The 9,087-nt window shown below is 40.1% G+C and overlaps 1 pseudogene; it reads left to right on the top strand.

Moving 5' to 3' along the window:
* Positions 1 to 1,585: 1,585 nt before the first annotated feature.
* Positions 1,586 to 3,570, top strand: LOC107522393 (calcium homeostasis modulator protein 6-like; annotated as a pseudogene).
* The last annotated feature ends 5,517 nt before the right edge of the window (positions 3,571 to 9,087 follow it).

Genomic DNA, 9,087 nt, shown 5'->3' with positions numbered 1-9,087 from the left:
GGCGAGATCTCAGAGAGGGAGAGCTGAGAGCCCAGGGGGGGGGGGTGAGGGGGCTTTTTATTGGGCGACAACCAGGGGTGACGTGTAGGGCCAGGATTGGTTGAAGGGGGCACTGCTAGGATTTCGCAGGGCGTAGTAAAACCTGGGGGCGGAGACTGTATCAGAATAACTCCTCAGCAACAGCAGGGTACATTTTTTGTATTCCAGGCAACTCACACACATAATTTCACTGTTCCAGGTCCATATTTTTCGTGTGTGTGTGTGTGTGTGTGTGTGTGTGTGTGTGTGTGTGTGTATCTTATTCTGAACAGCACCAATTTCAAAACAGCCTTCCCACGGTGGATAGCTGCAGGCCCCAGAAGTTTGTATTTATTTAAGCTCCAGTTAAGAAAGATGTATATGTAAAAAGCAAAGATTATGCATGTTAGTAAGGTGTTTTTTTATTGTGGTACAAGAAAAATATGAAGGTAGAAACATTTCCTCAGAGGAGTATGGTATGGTTGGGGATGAAGTAAAAGTTCGGCAGTAGGAGATAATTGTCTGGAAGTATTCCCAGGGAAGGAAAACAAACAAACAAACAAACAAAAAACTAAAAGGCAGGGTTACAAAGATGACAGTTCCACTAGATGTGATGTCCTTCACAATTATGAACCACAGACGCGGCCTTGCTAGGAGCTGACTTCATAACTAGAGTGGCTACAATATAGGAGAACCTGGTGGGGTTTTTGTTGTTGTTGTTGTTGTTATTGTTTGTTTTAATTTTTCTGCAGGGAAAAATGTGTGCTTCCCATTGGATTACTACATTTAATAAGGAATGGCTGGGACAGTTCTCTGGTTCCTTAAGAAGCAGGTGGAGGGGTTAGGCAGTGGTACAGCTTGTTGAGTGCACATTACAGGTTAAACCCTGCCTCCCCTCCTGCAGGAAGGACCCTTTAGGAGCAGTGAAACAGAGCTTCAGTTGTCTTTCTCTCTCCCTCTCCACCTCCCCTCCACTCTCTGTCCTATCAAATAAAATAGTAATAATGATAATAAAGAGAAAAGTGGCATAAAGAAAAACTTTGGTAGAAACAAAGATGACCATGGGGCAGGGTTTATCTGTTTCTGAATTAGGGGCGGAGAAGGTCAATTTGCCTTACAGAAGGAGAATGGCTCTTGGGAATAGGGTGTGTGTGTGCATGAGTCTGTTTCTCAAAGCCAATTTGGATGAAATAAGAAAGTAAAATCTGCCCAAAGTCTGAGAAGTCTTCTTTCCTGATGGCAGTCAGGGTTTAGAAAAAGCAGAAAAGCATTAAGAGTCAGCCTACCTAAATTATTCCAGGAGCAAGGCAGTTCTTCTTCTTCTAGCGTTTGCCCTTCTTCCGTAGCCAGTCAACAGCGTCAGGTTGAGCCTGATGTCTGCTTGTTGCTGGCTTTGAAAGTGACTGGGATCCATGTGGATTCAGTTGGCTAGGAAGGATCGTCAGTTTCCCCAATAAATGGGTACTTACGGGATGCACCACGAGAAGGTCGATCCAATGCATCCCAGCAAGGCAGTGAAAGGCCAGATCATCTGAATCTGGTCATGTCAAGCTGGATTGAGAAGACCATGGAAAAGTTTCGAGCAGTGCTGGATCTATAGTTCAAGTACTGTTATACTCTGGGCTATGGCTTGGTGACTCTCCTAACCGCAGGCAGTGAGAATTTATTCTCTAAGGTAATATTCCAGCGTCCCTGCAGCTCCACCTGGAACTTTTTCCTCTTCGTGCCTTCGCTGATTCTCTTCATCCTGGGCTACTTGGTGAGAGCAGGCACCTGGCACCTGCTGACCCGCCCACTGCTGTGAAGTAGGCTGCCCCACCAGCTGCAGCACATGCCAGCAAAAAAGTCAAGTTTGCTGGCTGCTTAGTTGCACCACCGCACTTGCACCATTCATCTGGGTGTTTGTGGCATTGCTTGGGGGCACCTTTTATGAGTGTGCCAGCAGTGGGAGTATCTTCCTTGCACAGCATCTGTGCTCCAAACTCTACACAAATGTCACAGAAGAATATGGCACCTGTATAGAACAGCTGCCCGTCGTGCCTTGCCAGAAGGCCAATGTGCAAGATGAGCAGGACCTCCCAAAAGAGCTCAGAGCCCATTCACAGGTCAGGCACTGGTGTTGGAGGCTGCTGAGAGGGACAGAGAGGGCAGGCATTTGCTGGACAGCCAGTGATCTTTCCAGACAAATAACTGACTTGAGAAGACACGCTAAAAGGCTACCTACTTTTTAGCATCAGAAAGTCTTATTTAAATTTGAAAGAATGAATAGACATATCTAATAGAATATGATATCTTCTCTGTATTAGGCACTTTGCCTCTTACATGATTCTCTTATGTCTCTTTTAAAAAACATTTTATTCATTTATTTATTATTGGATAGAGACAGAGAAATTGAGATGGCAGGGAAGATAAGAGATGGAGAGAAACAAAGACCCCTGCAGCCCTGCTTCACCACTCATGAAGCTTTCCCCCTGCAGAGGGGAGCCCAGGACCTTGTACACTGTAATGAATGTGTGCTTAACCAGGTGTGCTACTGCCAGGCCCCTCTCTTATGTCTCTTAACCACAATTTAGAAAGAATACACTGAGTCAAGGCAAGTTGTTCAGTCAGGAGGCGGAAGAATTTTTTTTTCATTATTTTTGCAATAAAATGGGTTTGTCTGGATCTAAAGTTACCAACCCACATTTTTGTGGTTTTTAAAAATCAGAGGTGTTTTGTTTTTCAAATAACTGCTTTATTGGGTTTTCAAAAATTCTACATGTGGAGTTTCTGTTTTATTTTGTTTTTGTTTTTTGCCACCAGGATTATTGCTGGGGCTTGGTGCCTGCACTACAAATCCATTGCTCCTGGAGGCCATTTTTCCCAATTTTTGTTGCCCTTGTTATTATTATTGTTGTCATTGCTATTGTTGTTGTATAGGACAAAGAAATTGAAAGAGGAGGGGAAGACAGAGGGGGAAAGAAAGTTGGACATCTGCAGAACTATTTCACCGCTTGTGAAACAACCCCACCCCTTACAGGTGGGGAGCTGGGGGCTCAAACTGGGATCCTTATGCCAGTCCTTGCCCTGTGTGCTACGTGTGCTTAACCCACTGCGCTATCGCCTGCCACCCCTCACCCCTGCAATGTGGAGTTTTAAAAGACTGAACTAAAGATCTATTCCAGGATGTCTAGCATGCTTGGGAATATTACTGATTTGTTCAGCAAGGAATTGTGCCTAAGGTTCCACAGAACACTGCCACTCCTTTCTCTTAAGGGATTAAAACCTATAACTGTTGCTTGTTCATCATCATACTTGGAGAAAGTTCAAGTTTTGAGACTTTTTCAGTTTCTTGTAAAAATGTGACTGCATTGTCTTTGTGTTTTCCAAAGGTGGGAAGCTGGCTCCTGATAGCCCTGGTTATCATCATCTTTCTTGTTGGTACATCTGTTGCCCAGTGCCCAGTGCCAGTCTCCAGTTAGTTTCCTGCAGCTGAACTTTTGGAAAGTCTATTTGAAACAGCAGTCTATTTGAAGCAGCAGATCTTCACAAGTCAAGCCTCAGAGCATGTAGCTAAATTAGCATGTGAAAGAGCACGTTAACTGTTTCTCGAAGAATGCAAACCCAAAGGAGCACTACACCCCACACCAGGATAACTGGCAAAAAAATTTCCTCACTCTTGTGCCTTCAATACTGATGAACAGTACTATGTCAGTCAAAGCCAGAAGAGTCAGCGTGGCAAGTCTTCTGAGGGCTATGCAGCTCCATCGCTGGGGAGCCAGAGACGACCCGAACTGCCCCTGTGGCTCCAGACAGACTATGACCCACATAGTCAACGACTGCCACCTCTCCAGATTCAAAGGAGGTCTCGAAACTTTACATCAGGCTCAACCTGACACTGTTGACTGGCTACAGAAGAAGGGCAAACGCTAGAAGAAGAAGGGCTATGCAGTTGTTCCTGCGCTCAGTTTTGTTAATTCACATGGTCTGAGGACCACTGATGAATTATGACCACAGGAATGAATTGGAAATGTTTTCTGTGGAGTTCTTGCTTCTTTTAAAAAAATAATAAATAAATAAAAATTGTTGTTAATGGGGCCTTTTTATATTTTGGTCTTCCAAATTCTGAAATCATAGGACTTAAAATTTGAAATAGAAATGTAGAAATTTACCCCTTTTGTTATATCAGTTAAAAAAAAAAAAAAAAAGAAAAGGTTAAATAGTTCAGTAAAAAAAAAAAGACAAAATTAGAGTTACATTTTCAAAATTTCAGGGGATAGATACTATGATCATGCAATTTCTGCTACCGACATTATAGTCATGTGACTCTAACTAGCCTATCTGTGATTTTACTGTTGGTGGTTTCCACTATTTATTGGTTCTTCTTTTATCTCTTCACTTTGGAATGCAATTCTTAGAATGAACTATTTGGAGAAAAAAAAATAAAGAGTTCACATTTTCAAACCCAGTTCCAATTTTTACCTTGTTCAGGGTTCTTTAGACTGAATAACTATGCTGTTTTTAAACACCCACTAACAAATATCAGTGTGAGAATAGTTATACTCAGAGATTTCTTCAAGTTAACTGATTTTTTTAAAAATTCACGTTTTTGAAGACAACATCATGTACAGAATTTTAAAACAAAGGCACATTACAGCTCTTATGTGGTTACTAAATAAAAATATAAACATTCATAGTGAAAAAATTTAAATACATAAGTTAAAAACTAGTGTTATTGTAAGCAATAGCTTTTATATATATATATTTCTAGTGTAAAAAGATTTTTAGGAATTATTCACTATGGTAAATTTCAAATATGCCCCAAAGTAGAAGGAATAGTTTAATGAGCCCCCATGTACTCATTATATAGCTTCTGTCAGCATCGTGTGGGAAATGAGATAAAATGTCACCATAAAAATCAATATGGAAAGAGACTGGTGATGTGAAATTAGTAGAGTAAAGGTTTAGGGGAGCCTGTGAAAAGCTAAAATCTGTAGAGAAACAGAACATTTCAGTTTCCAGGAACAGACTATCTTAAGACCACGATGAAACAGATCACCAGCCCAACTGGAAACATTAAAGGTAACTAGAAAAATGAGCAAGGGACAGACTGTCATATAAAAAAATGTTTTTCATCCTAGGAATATCATAAGGAAATTGTTCTATTTTTCTTATGGAAAAAAAAAAAAAAAGCATGACAGGAGAACAAGAGCCAAACTGGAAACGAGAAACTAACCAGTTGAGGCCATGTGGTGATGTACCTGGTTGAGTGCATGAATTACAGTGCACAAGGACCCAGGTTTGAGCCCCTTGTCCTCACCTGCAAAGGGAAAGTTTTGTGACTTGTGAAGCAGTGTTGGAGGTGTCTCTGTCTATCTCACTCTCTATCACCCCTTTCCTCCTGATTTCTGGTTGTCTCTATCCAATAAATAAAGATAATAAAACTCTTTTTTTAAGGATACTAACCAGAAGATGTTGGCATGAGAAATAGGTGGGAGTGAGCTGGAACTGGGCTGATAGTAATTAAAATGGAAAAAGTAGAGATATTCAAGTTTGATGTTAACTTTGATACAATAGAATATGCTGATGGAAATGATGTGACCATTTCTTTGTTGTTCCTAGTGCTTCACTGTTCTGAACTGACTTTTTTTTTTCAAATAGAAAAAGAGAGACAGAAAGGGAACAATATCACAACAATTCCAATACTATGGGAGTCAGACTCAAACCTTGGTCACAATCATGGCCAATAAGGCACATCATCACTTTTAGAACTTTTGCCAGCCTGCAAGAATTTATTAAGAACAATGGTAATACAGTTGATATTTTATAACTTTATGATGAACATCATAATTTCTTATAGGGCATTAGATTGTCATTTCTCTCCCAAAGATCTGACTGTCTAGTAAACTTTTGAAACTGAGATGTGAAAAGCAAAAGTGTAAACCAAAATGGGCCAGTAAGCACCTGTAATCATTTTTGCTCCCTTCACAGACCCTTATACAAGTCTCTAAAGTTATATTATTTATGTAACAGTCCAGCGTCCTTATCTGTTGTACATGTTAATGGAAAAAAATTACATGAGTTTAAGCTATATACAGAAAGGAGTTCATTGAATTCAACAAGCCAAGAGAAATATAGTCCATGGGAACAAAATGAGGCTTTCTGACTTATAGTGAGGTTTTGATTTTATAAGGTTATAAGTATAAATTGAGTTAGGGGGAGTTCTGTATCTGTAAGAAGGTCTGGTGTCCACTCTTAGCCATTAATTTTTACTTGTTACATGTGTTTTGTATTCAGTTGAGGGTGGAGATTTAGTTATTATAATTAAGAGAGTTTGGCCATGGCTGGTACGTCACTATGTTCCATCGCTGGGGAGCCAGAGACCACCCAAACTGCCCCTGCGGCTACAGACAGACTATGACCCACATAGTCAACGACTGCCACCTCTCCGGATTTAAAGGAGGTCTCGAAACTTTACATCAGGCTCAACCTGACGCTGTTGACTGGCTACGGAAGAAGGGCAAACGCGAAGAAGAAGAAGAAGAAGAAGAAGAAGAAGAAGAAGAAGAAGAAGAAGAAGAAGAAGAAGAAGAAGAAGAAGAAGAAGAAGAAGAAGAAGAAGAAGAAGAAGAAGAAGGAGAAGAAGAAGAGAGTTTGGCACTTCCACACTGAAAAATCATGGATATGTGGCCTATGAACAGTCCCAAAGATAACTGGAGCTGGATAAGGACATGTGATGGCTTATCAAGAAATGGTAACCAGAGTGCCCAGGCAATTACTATACTCATATTGATTTTGTAACAAATCCTGATACCTTGGATTGTGAAAGACGGAAACGTGATAAGTTAAGTGGGTGGGATGCCAGGAACACAGAAAGAGATTAACAGCAATAATAAAATAGAATTATAATGATAGACTGTGTCAAAAATTGCATAAGTGCGTTTACTCTCTTGCTCAGAAGAACTTGCATATAACATTTTCAGGTGGAGATTGACTGCAGGTAACCCCAAAATAGAAAGCACAGCCACATATAAAGAAATGAGAATTGGGGATTGAGTTATGGCATGTGTGGCTAAGCACACATATCATCATGCATAAGTATCCGGGTTCGAGCCCCTGCTCCCCACCTTCAGGAGGACGCTTCAAGAGCAATGAAGCAAGTCTCCAGGTGTCTATCTTTATCTCTCCCTCTTTATCTCCCCACCCATCTCAGTTTCTATCTGTCCTGTCAAATAAAAATAGAAAGAAAAAAGAGAAATGATAATGATATATAATAAAATGTTGGTAACAGAAACTACATAATCTGCTTCTATTTTCTAGTATTTGAAAAAAAAAGTATCATTTGCTTTTATACTTCCCTTCTATATATTATCTTTTAAATTAACTTTTATATTCTTTCATTTTTAAAAATTTTATTTATAAAAAAGAAATACTGCCAAAACCATAGGATAAGAGGGGTATAACTCCACACAATTCCCACCACCAGAAATCCATATATGATTCCCTCCCCTGATAGCTTTCATATTCTTTAACCCTCTGGGAGTATGGACCCAGAGTCATTATGGGATGCAGAAGGTGGAAGGTCTGGCTTCTGTAATTGCTTCCCCACTGAATATGGACGTTGACAGGTGGATCCATACTCCCAGCCTGTCTTTCTCTTTCCCTAATGGGGCAGGGCTCTGGGGACTCAGAGTTCCAGGACACATTGTCTGTCCAGGGAAGTCTGGTTGGCATCATGCTAGCATCTGGAACCTGGTGACTGAAAAGAGAGTTAATATATAAAGCCAAACAAGTTGTTGACTAATCATAAATCTAATGCTGGAGTAGTACAGATGAAGAGTTGGGGAGGGGGGTCTCCATTTTGTAGACAGCTAGCTATATTTTAGTTATATTCCAAAGGGCATGTGGCTATACTAGCTTTTTTTTCTTTTCCCCCTGAGCCTGAAATCTGATATGCAGATCGATCCAAGTTATTGTCTAGGGAGATGATGTCATGTCTGGAAAAGGAACAGAAAACTGGATCAGGGAAAAGAGTAGCTCCCCAATATGGAAAAGGTGTATAAATAGTGTTGACTGTAAACCCCATCAATCTGATCTGATCTGGGGCCCATATTCAACTTAGCAGCCTAGTGACCTCTGCATCCCTGTAGATCTGAGCTCACATTATGTGGTCATCATTAGGAACATTCCAAGTTGTCTCAATATCAGGACCCATCTTCCTCAGGTGTAGCGTAGAGTATGTTGTTGATCCAAGAAGTTGAGAGGAATGTCCTATAGGGGCCCACAAATGGATCTATTGTGTTGTTCCTGATAGAGATGACTGGTAACAATGGAGAGAGGGATTTATTTGAGGTCTAGGCCCATCATATCTGTTTGGGAATCTCAGGACTCCCCAAGTAGGGATGAGGTGGCCTGAGAGTGACTAAAGAGTCATCATTAAAGTATGCCAGTCTCTTGCCCTTTTTCAGCTTTTGCAATCCTTGCTTTGATAAGAGTAGCTTGGGAGTGAGTGGGAGAAGTATAATAGGAAATAGCTGAGGAGGGTATCTAAGTCTCTGCCCTAATCCAAGTAGGGGGTCATCATTCTTAGGTGGATTTGTACTTCTAACACCTATGCATGCTTCTTTAAACTATCAGTTTAGTCTTGCCGTTCTAGAAATTATACAAAATCATTCTTTAAGTATCGTTCTATTGGGACTAGAAAAATGGACACTGAGTTTGTTTCTAATTCTTGCCTACTATGATAATGCTACAATGGATATAGAAATGTATATATCCCTTCAAATTAGTGCTTGGTATTTTTTGGGTAAAAGTTTTATAATTACTTCATGGAATAACTGGATCATATAAAATTTATGTTGTTGATTTTTGAGGAATCCATGAACTGTTTTTGCATAATAATTGTACTCATCAATATTCCCACAAACAGTATACAAGTATACCCTTCCTTTATATCCCCTCCAACATGTGCACTTGTCTTTTGGAGGACAGCCTTTCTCAAACATGTGAGATACTTCATTAACATACTTCTTGTATATTAATTTTTTAACTTGTATTTGCCAAAAAAGGAAAATTAAATATAATTTAATG

This window comes from Erinaceus europaeus, chromosome 4 (assembly GCF_950295315.1).
Source record: "Erinaceus europaeus chromosome 4, mEriEur2.1, whole genome shotgun sequence".
In the NCBI taxonomy this organism is placed as follows: domain Eukaryota; kingdom Metazoa; phylum Chordata; class Mammalia; order Eulipotyphla; family Erinaceidae; genus Erinaceus; species Erinaceus europaeus.
Note: the sequence above shows the minus strand (reverse complement) of the source record. Positions and strands in the feature narration are given on the sequence as shown.